The sequence below is a fragment of the Squalius cephalus genome (assembly GCF_949319135.1).
Source record: "Squalius cephalus genome assembly, chromosome: 7".
In the NCBI taxonomy this organism is placed as follows: domain Eukaryota; kingdom Metazoa; phylum Chordata; class Actinopteri; order Cypriniformes; family Leuciscidae; genus Squalius; species Squalius cephalus.
Genome location: NC_137128.1, coordinates 14,328,108 through 14,344,493, shown reverse-complemented (window position 1 = coordinate 14,344,493; position 16,386 = coordinate 14,328,108). Strand labels below are relative to the sequence as shown.

The window sequence follows — 16,386 nt, the reverse complement described above, 5'->3', positions numbered from 1 at the left end:
GTCTTGGAGAAAACGGCACTTCCCCAACTTGACTTTTAAACCGGTGTCTGACAACCGTTTCAGCACCATCTCTAGTCTTTCCAGGTGTTCCTCAAAGGTCTGTGAAAACAGCAAAATGTCATCCAGGTATACAATCAACACCTGAAAGATTAGATCGCTCATAACAGACTGCATGAGCCGCTGAAAGGTAGATGGTCCATTGCAGACCCCAAACGGCATTCTCCGGTACTCAAATAAACCAAAAGGTGTGGTGAACGCCGTCTTGGCCCTATCCCGGTCACTCACCGCAATCTGATGATACCCAGAAGCCAAGTCTACTGTTGAAAAGAACTTCGCTCCCCTGAGGGCATCGAAGCTCTCATCAATTCTGGGTAGTGGAAATGCGTCACGCCTCGTCTTGGCGTTGAGCTTTCGATAATCTACGCACAACCGTAGCGACCCATCAGTTTTGCGCACAAGTACCACAGGCGAGGCGTAAGCACTCCCACTCTCCTGAATTACACCCTTTTTCAGCAACTTGGTGATGTGCTCTCTGACCTCCTGGTACTGATTTGGTGGAATTCGCCGGTATGGCTGATTCACTGGTACGTCATCAGTCAGATGTATCTCATGCTGAACCTTATCTGTATAACCCAAATCATCATCCTCCAGGGCAAACACGCTTGAATACTTGCCCAGCACAGCTTTCAACTGAACCTGCTGTTCAAGTGTGCCTCCCATGTCAATGTGATCTAAGACTGACTGGGCGTAAGGCTCAGAACCATGACCTTCACCCATAGTGACCTGTTCTGTGTCTGCGGAAATTCGCTGGAACCTCACTTCACAGGACGAACCCACACTATAACCATCGACTGGAGACAACATACCGAGACGGGCCCTAGGCTGAAGCCAAAGATCTTCCTGAGACAAGTTAAGTACTCTCACTGGACACACGGGTAACTCTGATGTAATCAAGGTAGGTACTACAACTAAACCTCCTGGTAAGACCATATTTGCTGGTTCTACCAACCACGCTGAACCATCCTTTTTACTGGTTTCCATCCCCTTAATCAGGACAGTAGCTGCCGACCAAGCAGGCACATGAGCAGGAGTCTTACCCACAACCCTTGCAAATGAAACTCGCTCAACTAACTCAACTGAGTGTGCCTGCTGGAAAACTGCCCTCCAGTCCGAATCCAGCCTACCACCCAGCGTGGTGTCAAACTCAACATGAACAATCTGTCGGCACTTACTGATGATGTTCATTCCGATGAGCACGGCCACCGACGACGGACTAGGCGTTTCTTTAACGACCAAGAAACCACATTCAGGCAGGGTCATCCCCATCACTTCCACATCCAGCTCCATGTAACCCAAATAGGGAATGTCTAAACCGTTGGCTGCTGTGATCTTTAGCCAACCTGAGGTAGACAACACATCACGATCATCCCCAAATAGATGCTCTCGGAAGAACCCCTCAGTAATAGTACTGACCTGACTACCAGTGTCTAACAAGCATGACACTGGCACACCCTTGATTTTCAAGTCCACCATCGGGCACGTTCCAACAGCCCGTTCAAAGAACCTGTCCCGACTAGTTCCCATAGGTGGTGAACCAGATACTACCCCTTGTGCTGCCTGACAGCCTGCAACAGAAGGACCTTGTTTTTCTTGCCCTTCAGTTGTCCTGCCAGCACTCTTGGGTCTCCCACCCCGTCTCAAGGTGCAATGTCTAGCAATATGCCCAACCCCGTTGCATCTGAAACAGATAGGTTCTCCCTCTTCTGTAAACCTGGGAGGCGGCTTAGATACGGGTACATAATTCTGCGGAACAGACACTGAACGCTGCACAGTCAACTCCTTGACTGCCTTGGTGAGCTCGGAAATAGTCTGCTCTTGCTCACTTATTCGCTTGTCCTGCCGGGAAATCACCTGTAAAATATCATTCAACAGAGTAGAAGTTTGTTTCTCTGACCCGACAGAAGTATCACCCGGTTGACCAAGCAATTCTGAATGGACTGGTCGACTATTTGCTACTCTGGTCGGCCTGCTTTCCTCCATGGACCAAAGAACAGCCTCGTTGCGAACCTCAAGCAGGGTCAAGTGGGGCTTATCTCTAATTAGTTTACGCAGCTCTCGCCTCAACGCAGCATCTCGCACACCCTCCACAAACTGATCACGCAAAATTCCCTCCTCGTTTGCCAGGCCACCGTGGGATTGCTTTGCTGCAGAGCTTAAAAGGCGAGAGAGCGCATGAGAGTAATTTCGCAGATCTTCCCCATCCAATTGTTTGCGGTTGTAAAACGTTTGCAACAATTGAGTCCCGCTACGCCGTTCCCCGAACGCCTCCCGCAGGAAAGTAAACAAATCACTGGCCTGTCTGGACTGGTTTCCAACACATAAACGCACCTCTTCCAGTGCAGGCCCTCTCAAAAGAGAGATGATAAAGTCAAGCTGTTCGTCTTGTGTCTGGTCTCTGGCCCGTAGGACCCTTTCCACTTCCTCAATAAACTCCTCTACAGACCGTCCATCTTTGTTATACTCCCCGCTAAAAGGTTGAACCTGGCGTTCACGAGGAACATAAATGTAGGAGCGGGTCGAATTACCTCCCCCAACAGCCCTACTGGCCAGAGTATCGTTCCTCCAGTCACTTAACTCTTGAATCTGACCCTTTAACTGCTCTATAACGTCATTTCCGACCGCCCCTACGACAGGGACGTGCATCTCCTCTTCCGGCATTTCTTCAGAGTCAGACATTTTTTGACACAAGTATGAAGAGTAAGAATTAACTCAACCCCGTTCAAGATAAATGTTTCTGGCGCAAACTTCAGCTTTTGCTGTCCTCTTTAGTAGCTCGAACACCCCCTCGTGCTGGTGCACAGTTTCTGGATGCGGCCGTGAGATCCTGGGGGCTAACACGTCGACAACAGGAACCCCATCGAGCTGGACCAGTCTCCTCAGCAGCCGTCACACCTGGAAACACACTGGAAACACGATCATTCCAGCGCTGGCCATCTCGTCCGCAGCCTCTGAAAAATATTCACCACTGCCGTATTGCCTAACCCAACTATACTGCTTGATAAAAAAACTAACCAGATCGAATAAACAACCCCACTCCTGGTACCAAAATGTGTGACCGGGGATTTAGATTTACCACCAGGAACACATAAGGGGGGTTCTATTTACTTTGAGTTTATTCATGTGATGTGAAAATAAAGAAAAATGACTTATTTTCCAATGTTGTGTATCAATTTAATTGACAAGGAATAATTTGGTTTAAATGATCACAAAGAAACATAAAATAAAATAAACAAAATTCAATAACAGGTTCTCAGAGCTGGTGATAAAATTTAAACCACCTCACTGCTCTTCATTACTCAGGGTGCAATATTCTCTGTGATACACGGTATGCTTGAGTATCACAGTCCACTGGTGTATAACGAATACAATACTCTCTCTCTTAACCACGGCAATATACAACCGTTTTACAATGCTAAAATAAAATCTAAATAAGAGGGAAATGCAACAATTCTAAACCTTTACAATACGGCAATGGGAATAATAATAATGTGAGCTTTTACACACCAACACTTTCACTTCACGAAGGGCTGAAATCTCCAACACTATGGTGCACACCATGGATGACTCAAATTGTCGACAACATCTTGAGAATGTGCGTCTCTCTTGCACTGCCCGCTGTACATCTCACCAACAAAATATACTACGGATGCCGTGAGGCAAGAGCGCAAACGCGTTTTCGTGCGCAACACACAAAGCGCCACCCGCTGATGACTCCAAAGAAATACAGGTAGTCTGTTTTTATATTTAAACATGGAAAATAATAATTAAATAAAAGACTTTAACATAAGGGAGAAAAACAAACTTTAAAGGCATTTACCACCCGGTTACACTTGCAACAGACTGCGCCGCATATACTGAAATGAGTTCTCTTTTGCTGCATATTGTGCTTCAATGGTTTAATATCACTTGTTTTTTAAAAAGCAATGCTTAAAAACGCATGCAAACGATAAGCTTTCATGATGGCGCAGCACGACAACGTCATGTGAGTGCGTTACCGCAATAGAGACGATAATCCAAAAATCTCTACTGGCTGACAAATTTCTACTGGTTAAACTTGTCTACCGGTATATTGCCCACCTCTAAATTTTAGATTAGTTACTTTTGACCTAACTCGTTTACCATATTGATTTGAATAGGATAGTCTTATACCATATTGATGTAAAAATACAAGGAGAAAGAAAATATATTCTATTCTTTATCAACAACAACATGAAGTGCATTAAATATTGCATCACATCAGGTTTTCCCTGACTGGGGTTCATGATGGAACTGCAGGGGTTTGTGAGTTTAATAAAAAGCTATTACGTAATTAAATCATATTTTTTATTTTATTTAAATAAACTATTTAAAAATAAAACACTAGAAAATATTTTTAAAAATATTTTATAAGTTTACCTGTATGTCATGTGACCATTAATCAGAGAACCGTGAACTTAATTTTATTATTATTATTATTTACTTATTTTATAATTGATCTAACTTATTAACTTAAAAATAGTTCAAGTAAATATTAGGTTCTGCCGACAAAAAAGTTGGGGAATCCCTGCATTGCAGACGAAATTGCATGAATTTGTACATTTTAATGTGTTTCAAAGACAAAAGCCTTCTAAAGACAATACTGTAATACTGTCACACCTGCCAACTGTGAGTGCCCTTGTACACCAGCAGAGGGCACTCTTACTGCTCACTCTACACACATCATGGACAGTTTCTCACAATGCTCTGTCATCTGTTTAATCAAGTGCAGCTGTTTCCCATCACCTCATTATTCCTTAGGCCTTGTCCACACTAATATGTTTTAGTTTGAAAATGCATCTTTTTCTTTCCGTTTTGGCCTTCCGTCCACACTGAGACGGCATTTTTAGCAACGAAAACTACGCTTTTGGAAATGCTCTCCAAAGTGGATACATTTAAAAAGCAGTTTTTGCGTTGTAGTGTGGACTGTGAAAATGTATTTAGGTATATAATGTAAGTTTAGTCATGTGACTCATATTGAACCCATATATTCATGTTTATACTGGTTTTGTGCCTGTTATGTGCTATTCACTTTCACACAGTTGCTAAAATATGTTACTTTGTACACTTTTCATATCACAGATCCTGCAAAGATGACACAAAGTTCACTCGCATTTGCTGTCCTGCGGAAATACATGAGAGCAGTTGAGCTTTAGACCAAACATATAATGGTGAGTGAGTGCGACCTGGACGCATCAGGGAATGGTGAGATATTTTGCTAAACAAAATGATCCTGCTAGATGAATTGCGTGATAACTTGGTTATGTCTTGTTCTGTCAAGTCAAATCACATTTATTTACAATATATAGCGCTTTTTACAATACAGATTGTTTCAAAGCAGCTTAACAGTGATAATAGGAAAAATATAGCTGCGAGCAGCAATTGCGGGCCCAAGCCGGTGGCACCGCCACCCTGGTGCCTTTAGTTACACTAAAGGCACCGGGGTGGCGGTGTCACCGGCTTGGGCCCTCCATCGCTGCTCGCAGCTATATATATATATATATATATATATATATATATATAAATGTAACAAGAATATATATATTCGATTGCCGAGTTCACGCGCGTGATCATAGGTATTAAACCTATGCGTGTGAACTCTGCAATCGACTACTTTGGACTTCAACCGAAAAACAGGATGTAAACAAAGGTATTTGCGCTGGCTTAAATAACATCATTTTTATACATTTCTTTCACATCTACTGCAGTCAGATTCACTCGTGTTCACTCTGAAGGAATCACTCACATTTTCTGTGCACTTGTAATGACACATCAAGGATGTTAAGAGGCTAAAAGCAGGTTTAGTACTTGCCCCATTGAAGTCAACAGGGTGCAAATTTTAAAAATAGAATAACTCGGTGTAGGCAACACCGATTTTTGTCGTTGTTCTCTGTATTGACAGCACTTCAAATGTACAAAAAAATGAGCTCAATGTTAAAATTGACCGGAGTTCTCCTTTAAGTCACTTACATTTTAGATGCAATATTGACTGTTTTTGTTCTGTTTCAGCAGCAAAAATAGTTAAACAAAGATCACAGCAGAACCATCACGCATCACGTGTTTTCTCATAACTGAAAGATTCAGCATTTTTAACGAATCGGTTGACTCAAAGATTGAATGATCAATAAACATCTGTCTTAATCATGATCGACTCATTCGAACGAATCGTTTGAACGAATGAATCAATGACTCGCTTATTAAGATGGATGCCTGGCGACACCTAATGGCGGTTTAGTGTTGTTTAAAAGCATCATTCTTTCCAACGTGTGTGTGCAACATTATCAATGTCAGTGTGGACGTCTGTATTTTTCTTTCACTTTTATATTAGCGTTTTAAAAGCACCCGCTCGTGTCACACGTCGATTAACCGGTGGAAAATATCCTCAGACACATACCTAATAAATGTATATTTAAATACAATATTGGCCTACCTGGTAAAAAGTTTTATATACTATTTTGATGTCCTTTTGGACACAAGAGGGCAGTATAGCCCTATGTTTGCTTTTTTGTTTAACCAAATAGCACTAAATAGCCTGTTTTTAACTTTTTCATTCTTCTTGAATTGCAAAAACAGAATAAAATGGGTTTAGTTGTGATATTTGTATACTTTTATATAGAAATAAATGGTATATAATTACATTTTTAGAAAATTTTAGGCTTTTAGTGTTTCCTTTTTGGACATTACTTTAATCCCTCGCCATAGCAAAACCGTTTGAGATATTTATTATCCGTTCACAATTTAGCATATTTAATGTATTTTCGTAATGTTGAAAAAGTTTGGTGGGAATAAAATAAATAGTTTAAGAGGAGTGGCTAAAAATTCAGAGGCTGATTTTGCAAAAAAATCCACATTCAGACCAAAATATCTGACTTCCTGATGGCTGGAGCTAATGAATGTAAATTAGAAAGTTGTCCGGCTTGATGAGAAAAATATACAAACTAATTTTTTTTTACTGTAGTTAAAATGCCACCGGCTTGGGCCCGTAATCGCTGCTCGCAGCTATATTTATATATATATATATATATATATATATATATATATATATATATATATATATATATATATATATATATATAAAAGACCAAAAATATTGCTTGACTTACCTTATTCTGATTTTATGATACACTCAAAATATTCCACAACAAATCCTTTAAATTTAATGTAAAAATAAAAATGAAAGAAAGCAGTGTTGGGCTCACGTAACCCTCTCATTAGAATCAAAATGTTTCAACATTTGCGATGTATTTGGATGCTAAACTATTCTTTATTATAGGCTTTGTTCTTCACTCGTGTTCCAATATCGACGGAAAAAATCATCCTCGGTGCTTACTGTGAATGTATGAATTGTACTACTGACTATTTAGAGCAGTGTAATTGTTATATGTTAGGTTGACTATTTTATTATTATATTTTATGAAGGCCATAATGAACAGGCTGCGATGTCAAGATTACAATGCTGGAATGTGTGTGTGTGTGTTCATGTTTTTCTATCCCGGTGGGGACTTCAACCTGAATGCATACAGACTCATGGGGACTCTTGTCACAGTGGGGACCTAAATAGAGGTCCCCATGGGTAAACAAGCTTATAAATCATACAGAATGAGTTTTTTTGGAAATGTAAAAATGCAGAAAGTTTTCTGTGATAGGTAGGTTTAGGGGTAGGGTTAGTGTGAGGAGATAGCATATACAGTTTATACAGTATAAAAAAAATTAAGGCTATGCAGAGTCCCCACAAAGATAGTAAACCGTGTGTGTGTGTGTGTGTGTGTGTGTGTGTGTGTGTGGCGTGGGCGTGTTTGAACAGTGGACACATAAAAACATACTCCGTCATTATACAGGACGACATTCAAACTGCAAAGTGTTAACTTATATTTGTGTACAGTCGCAATAAAACACAACATTGTGCTTTTGTAAAATAATTTCAGGCAATCCACCCCCCGAAAGGCGCTAATTTTAAAATTAAACTAAAATGCTCACGGCTGCACCGGCATTCATAACGGTGCGCATCCACAGCGAGGAACGAGTGAGGAATGTTTTTCAGTTAATTCCTACTTCCATAGGAATTCATTTGAAATGCTTGCTCAACCACTATCAATGTCAGTGCGGACGAACATATTTTACTTTCATTTTTAAGTTGGCGATTCAAAAGCCCCCAGTGGTGTCACACGTCGATTAATCGGTGGTAAAATATTCTCAAAGTCACATATTACCTAGTATATTTTTATATAGATACAATAGGCCTACCTGATTTTGAACACAAGAGGGCAGTATAGCCCTATGTATAAGGAGGAGTAACTAAAAACTCAGAGTCTGAAATATCCAAAAAATCCACATTCAGACCAAAATATCTGACTTCCAGATGGCTGGAACTAATGAATGTAAATTAGAAAGTTGTCCGGCTTGATGAGTACAATATACAAACTATTTTTTTTTTACTGTAGTTAAAACTAACCCCCCCACTTTTGTCAAAAACATTTTGAAAGTGACACACTTCCTGCTGCCAGTTGGTGGCGCTATAACTTTGACTCACAATAGTTACATCCATCTGATTGGCCTCTTACCACAAACACACTGCTGAAGTTTCATCAAGATCAGTTAATGTATGCTGAAGTTATACCACTTCGTGTTTCTCTTTTCTCGCCATAAATGCGTTTCCTCACCACGACCAAACCGTTCGAGATATCAAAAATCCGTCCGCAATTTAGAATCCTCAATGTCTTGACTTCATGCACACCGAGTTTGGTGACAATTTAATTAATTTTCTAGGAGGAGTGTTTCAAATTCCACAGCAAGCGTTCTCCAAACAACCCATAATAGCTGACTTCCTGTTGGGCTGGCGTGAAACTTGACAGAGGGAAAGTTGTTCGGCCCGATGAGATCTATATGTGTACCGAGATTCATATTAATTCATGCAAGCGTGTTTGATATATGGACCATGTTTTCAGACCCCGTTCAAGGGGGCGCTGTTGAGCCCCCCTGCCACGCCTGTTTCTGAAACTTTTCACATGTCTACTGGCTAATAAGTGTTATGTGTCTGTCGAGTTTTATCCAATTTCAAGCATGCTAAGAGTCTCAAACGCATCCGAAAAGAATATTAAAGTTTGATGCGTTGCCACAGCAACAGTATCTAAGATATCAATAATCCTTTCACAGGTCTACATCTGCCGTGTTTTTACATTATACACATAAAGTTTGAAGCAAATCGGGTAAAATTAAGAGGGTGACTTCAAAGCATTTTGAAAGTGACACACTCCCTGCTGCCAGTTGGTGGCGCTATAACTTTGACTCACAATAGTCACATCCATGTGATCGGACTCTTACAACGAACACACTGCGGAAGTTTCATCAAGATCAGTTAATGTATGCAGAAGTTATAGCACACTTCCTGTGTCCCATTATTCGGCATAAATTAATTTCCTCGCCACGGCCAAACCGTTCGAGATATCAAAAATCCGTCCGCAGTTTAGCACCCTCAATGTCTTGACTTCACGCTGACCGAGTTTGGTGGGGATCGGATGAATTCTGTAGGAGGAGTATTTCACATTCCATTGTATGTGTTTTCCAAACAACGTATAATAACCGACTTCCTGTTGGGCTGGTGTAAAACTTAGAGCACGAAAGTTGTTCGACCCGATGAGATTTATATGTGTACTGAGTTTCATATTATTACATGCAAGCGTGTTTGATTTATGGACCAAGTTTTCGGACACCATTCCAGGGGGCGCTGTCGAGCCGCCCTGCCACGCCCAGGTACCAGCTTCAGCCTGGCCCTGATGGCCACAGGTTCTGACGTGTGTGCAAAATTTCAAGAGTTTTTGAGCATGTTAAGGGCCCCAAAAGTGCCCGAAAGTTTGACAAAAAAATAATAATAATAAACAAATATAGCTGCGAGCAGCGATTACGGGCCCAAGCCGGTGGCACCGCAACCCCGGAGCCTTTAGTTACCTAAAGGCACCGGGGATGGCGGTGCCGCCGGCTTTGGCCCTCCATCGCTGCTCGCAGCTATATTTATATATAAATACAATAGGCCAACCTGAAAGAGAATTTTACTTGCCCGACCAGAGTATAGCCTGATTAGAACGTCAATAACAAAAAAATAACTTGGGAGTCACTAAAACGAGAGATTATTCTAATTTCATTACATTCATTTTAAGTTGCAATCAGCAGTTAAAAATGAATGTATTACTGATCAATGGTAACAAGGTTGCACTGCTGAGGCTCATGCTGCTTCTCCAGGAGAATTGTAAACAAATGAGCGCAGCACACAAAAAAGCAAACCAGTTAACAACATACTGACTATAAAAATTACAAATATGGAGTTTTTACATATTTGATAACATATGATAGAGTTAAGCAACCTCACTTGACGAGTAGGCAACTATTTCCTGAATACAATCACGATTGAAACTGTGACATTGATTTCATACAACAGGTTAATAAACAGTTACAATTAAGTCACTTACATTTTAGATGCAATATTGACTGTTTTTGTTCTGTTTCAGCAGCAAAAATAGTTCAACAAAGATCACAGCAGAACCATTGCGCATCTCACAGCAACTTGTTTTCTCATTACTGAATGATTCAGCATTTTGAAACGAATCGGTTGACTTAAAGATTCAATGGTCAATCCATAAACATCTGTCTCAATCATGAATGACTCAGTCATTGGAACGAATCGTTTGAACGAATGAATCAATGACTCGCTCATTAAGATGGTCGCCTGGCGACACCTAATGGCGGTTTAGTGTTATGTTTAAAAGTATCATTTTTTCCAACGTGCACCATTATCAATGTCCGTGCGGACGTCCGTTTTTTACTTTCACTTTTATATTAGCGATTTAAAAGCACCCGCTCGTGTCACACGTCGATTAACAGATGGGAAAATATCCTCACAGTCATATACCTAATAAATTTATATTTAAATACAATAGGCCTACCTAGTAAAACGTTTTATATACTAGTTTGATATCCTTTTGGACACAAGAGGGCAGTATAGCCCTATGTTTGCTTTTTTGTTGAACCAAATAGCACTAAATAGCCTGTTTTTAACTTTTTCATACTTCTTGAATTGCAAAAACAGAATAAAATAGGTTTAGTTCTAATATTTGCATAATTTTATATAAAAATAAATGGTGTATAATTACATTTTTAGAAATTATGAGATGTTTCCTGCTTCCTTTTTGACATGAATTTAATCCCTCGCCATAGCAAAACCGTTTGAGATATTCAATATCCGTTTACAATTTAGCATCATTAATATATTTTTATCATGTTGAAAAAGTTTGGTGGGAACAAAATAAACCTTTTAGGAGGAGTAACTAAAAACTCAGAGGCTGATTTAACAAAAAATCCATATTCAGACCAAAATATCTGACACCCTGTTGGTCGTAGCTAATAACTGTCAATTAGAAAGTTGTCCGGCTCGATGAGACCAATATACGTACTGATTTTTGTAATTGTGGGTAAAACTAACCCCCCCCCACTTTTGTCAAAAACATTTTGAAAGTGACACACTTCCTGCTGCCAGTTGGTGGCGTTATAACTTTGACTCACAATAGTCACATCCATCTGATCGGCCTCTTACCACGAACACACTGCTGAAGTTTCATCAAGATCAGTTAATGTGTGCAGAAGTTATAACACTTCGTGTTTCTCTTTTCTCGCCATAAATTCGTGTCCTCGCCACGGCCAAACCGTTTGAGATATCAAAAATCCGTCCGCAATTTAGCATCCTCAATGTCTTGACTTCATGCACACCGAGTTTGGTGGCGATTTAATTAATTCTCTAGGAGAAGTGTTTCAAATTCCACAGCAAGCGTTCTCCAAACAACCCATAATTGCTGACTTCCTGTTGGGCTGGCATAAAATTTAGAGCACGAAAGTTGTTCGGCCCGATGAGATCTATATGTGTACCGAGTTTCATATCATTACATGCAAGTGTGTTTGATTTATGGACAAGTGTTCGGATCCCGTTCCAGGGGGCGCTGTTGAGCCCCCCTGCCACGCCCGGGTACCAGCTTCAGCCCGGCCCTGATGGCCGCGGGTTCTGACCTGTGTGCAAAGTTTCAAGAGTTTTCGAGCACGTTAAAGGCCCCAAAAGACCCTGAAACCTTGAAAAACAGGAATTTTAAACAAATCTCACTCAAAAGACAAATCCCCCCACCCCTCACACACACAGAGACGCAGAGGCAGAGAGAGAGAGGGAGAGAATTCTCCAAAAAATCACATTCAAACCAAAATATCTCACTTCCTGTTGGTCACAGCTTATGACTATAAATTAGAAAGTTGTCCGGCTTGATGAGAACAATATACATAACGATTTTTGTGACTCTACTTAAAACTAAGCTCCCATTTTTGACTAAAGGTGGCGCTACTGAGCCCCTCACCATGCCCGTTTCTGAAACTTTGCACATGTCTACTGGATAATAAATGTGATGTGTCTGTCGAGTTTCATCCAATTTCAAATATGTTAAGAGTCTCAAAAGCATCTGAAAAGAATATTAAAGTTTGATGCGTTGCTACGGCAACAGTATTTAAGATATCAATAAACCTTTCACAGGTCTACATCTGCCGTGTGTCTACATTATACACAAAGTTTGAAGCAAATCGGGTAAAAATAAGAGGGTGATTTCAAAGCATTTTGAAAGTGACACACTTCCTGCTGCCAGTTGGTGGCGCTATAACTTTGACTCACAATAGTCACATCCATGTGATCGGCCTCTTACAACGAACACACTGCTGAAGTTTAATCAAGATCAGTTAATGTATGCAGAAGTTATAACACACTTCCTGTTTCCATTATTCGCCATAAATTCGTGTCCTCGCCACGGCCAAACCGTTCGAGATATCAAAAATCCGTCCGCAATTTAGCATCCTCAATGTCTTGACTTCATGCTGACTGAGTTTGGAGGCGAATGGATGAGTTCCCTAGGAGGAGTACATTAAATTCCACAGCATGCGTTTCCAAACAACCCATAATAGCCGACTTCCTGTTGGGCTGGCGTAAAAAGTAAAAGTACGAAAGTTGTTTGGCCCGATGAGATCTATATGTGTATTGAGTTTCATATTATTACATGCAAGCGTGTTTGATTTATGGACCAAGTTTTCGGACCCCGTTCAAGGGGGCGCTGTTGAGCCCCCCTGCCACGCCCGGGTACCAGCTTCAGCCCGGCCCTGATGGCCGCAGGTTCTGACCTGTGTGCAAAATTTCAAGAGTTTTCGAGCATGTTAAAGGCCCCAAAAGTGCCCGAAAGGTTGACAGAAAAATAATAATAATAATAATAATAATAAATATAGCTGCGAGCAGCGATTACGGGCCCAAGCCGGTGGCACCGCAATCCTGGTGCCAGGGTGGCGGTGCCGGCGGCTTTGGCCCTCCATCGCTGCTCGCAGCTATATTATATATATATATATATATATATATATATATATATATATATACACACACACACACACATACATATATATATATATATATATATATATATATATATATATATATATATATATATAAATATAAATTTAAGGGACAAGACACAGATAATTTTACTTGCCTGACCTAATTAGAACAAAGTAAAAAATAAAATAAAATAATAAGTAGGGGATCACTAAATCGAGAGAATTATTCTGATTTTATGATACACTCAAAATATTCCACAACAAATCCTTTAAATGTAATGATATTCAGAACGGAACAAGAATAAAAAATTAAAAATAAACTATAAACAAAGTCAAAACGAAAAAATAAATATAATAAAAAAAAAATAATTTCAAGCAATCCATGGCATGATTTATTTATTTTTTGGACTAAAACATTCTGGCTTTTTTTAAACTCAAATATAATTCTTAAATTGAATAATAATAATAATAAAAGAATAAAATGGGTTTAGTTCTGATTTCGTTGAAATCGCTCGCTCTCCGTACCTAACTTTTCCTGAATACAATCACTATTGAAACTGTGACATTGATTTCATACAACAGGTTATTAACAGTTAAAATGAAGTCATTTACATTTTAGATGCAATATTGACTGTTTTTGTTCTGTTTCAGCAGCGGAAATAGTTAAACAAAGATCACAGAAGAACGCATCTCACAGGAACGTGTTTTCTCATAACTGAATGATTCAGCATTTTGAACGAATTGGTTGACTCAAAGATTGAATGATCAATCCATAAACATCTGTTTATGTTTATGGATTGGATGTTTATGGATCCATGTTTATGGATCTGTATGTTATGGATTACGAATCATTTGAACGAATGAATCAATGACTCGCTCATTAAGACGGTCACTTGGCGACATCTAATGGCGGTTTAGTGTTGTTTAAAAGCATAATTCTTTCCAACGTGTGTGTGATTTGTGTGTGCACCATTATAAATGTCCGTGCGGACGTCCGTATTTTTCTTTCACTTTTATATTAGCGATACAAAAGCACCCGCTCGTGTCACACACATCGATTAACCGGTGGGAAAATATCCTCAGACACATACCTAATAAATGTATATTTAAATACATTATTGGCCTAGCTGGTAAAAAGTTTTATATATTATTTTGATGTCCTTTTGGACACAAGAGGGCAGTATAGCCCTATGTATGACTTGAATTTTTTTTTTACTTTACTGTTTTAAAATTTAGAATAAAATTAGAATAAAATTCTTTTTAAAAACAGAATAAAATGGGTTTAGTTGTGATATTTGTATACTTTTATATAGAAATAAATGGTATAAAATTACATTTTTAGAAGATTTGAGGCTTTTAGTGCCTTTTGGAGGCTGATTTTGCAAAAAATCCACATTCAAACCAAAATATCTGACTTCCTGATGGTCGGAGCTAATGACTTTAAATTAGAAAGTTGTCCGGGTCGATGAGATCAACATACGTACTGAGTTGTGCTACTGTAGGTAAAACAACCCCCCCAACTTTTGTCAAAAGCATTTTGAAAGTGACACATTTCCTGCTGCCAGTTGGTGGCGCTATAACTTTGACACACAATAGTTACATCCATCTGATCGGCCTCTTACCATGAACAAACTGCTGAAGTTTCATCAAGATCAGTTAATGTATGCATTAGTTATAACACTTCGTTTTTCTCTTTTCTCGCCATTAATTCGTTTCCTCGCCACAGCCAAACCGTTCGAGATATCAAAAATCCGTCCGCAATTTAGCATCATCAATGTCTTGACTTCACGCTGACCGAGTTTGGAGGCGAATCGATGTATTTCCTAGGAGGAGTACATTAAATTCCACAGCAAGCGTTTCCAAACAACCCTAAATAGCCGACTTCCTGTTGGGCTGGCGTAAAACTTAGAGCACGAAAGTTGTTCGGCCCGATGAGATCTATATGTGTACCGAGTTTCAAATTAATTCATGCAAGCGTGTTTGATATATGGACCAAGTTTTAGAACCCCGTTCAAGGGGGCGCTGTTGAGCCCCCCTGCCACGCCCGGCTACCAGATTCAGCCCCGCCCTGATGGCCGCGGGTTCTGACCTGTGTGCAAAGTTTCAAGAGTTTTCGAGCACGTTTAGTGACCCAAAAGCCCCAGAAACCTTGAAAAACAAATGAAAAAGTAAATCTCACTCAACTGACAAATCACCCCCACCCCTCACACACTCACATTCAAACCAAAATATCTGACTTTCTGTTGCTTTGAGCTAATAAGTGTAAATTAGAAAGTTGTCCGGCTCGATAAGAACAATATACATACCAAGTTTTGTGATTCTAGGTAAAACTAAGCCCCCATTTTTGACTAAAGGTGGCGCTACTGAGCCCCTCACCACGCCCGTTTCTGAAACTTTGCCCATGTCTACTGGATAATAAGTGTGATGTGTCTGTCGAGTTTCATGCAATTTCAAGTATGTTAAGAGTCTCAAAAGCATCAAAAAAGAATATTAAAGTTTGATGCGTTGCCATGGCAACAGTATCTAAGATATCAATAATCCTTTCACAGGTCTACATCTGCCGTGTGTCTACATCATACACATAAAGTTTGAAGCAAATCAGGTAAAAATAAGAGAGTGATTTCAAAGCATTTTGAAAGTGACACACTTCCTGCTGCCAGTTGGTGGCGCTATAACTTTGACTCACAATAATCACATCCTTGTGTTCGGCCTCTGAAAACGAACACACTGCTGAAGTTTCATCAAGATCAGATAATGTATGCTGAAGTTATAACACACTTCCTGTGTCCCTTATTCGCCATAAATTCGTTTCCTTGCCAGGGCCAAACCGTTCGAGATATCAAAAATCCGTCCGCAATTTAGCATCCTCAATGTCTTGACTTCATGCTGACCGAGTTTGGAGGCGATTGGATG

The 16,386-nt window shown here is 39.9% G+C and overlaps 1 protein-coding gene across 4 annotated transcripts in view; it reads left to right on the top strand.

The window, feature by feature from the left end:
• Positions 1 to 16,386, top strand: part of gjc2 (gap junction protein gamma 2) — a 310,096-nt gene that overhangs the window by 241,925 nt on the left and 51,785 nt on the right. Inside the window, exons 1-2 of one of the 4 annotated variants that reach the window (XM_079877268.1) lie at positions 4,902 to 5,028; positions 5,158 to 5,246. The exons of 2 other annotated variants lie outside the window; for them this stretch is intronic. The gene's annotated coding sequence lies outside the window, so the exon portion shown is untranslated. Of the gene's footprint in view, positions 1 to 4,901; positions 5,029 to 5,157; positions 5,247 to 16,386 lie in introns of those variants that run through there. One more of the 4 variants, XM_079877270.1, reaches the window with a different exon arrangement.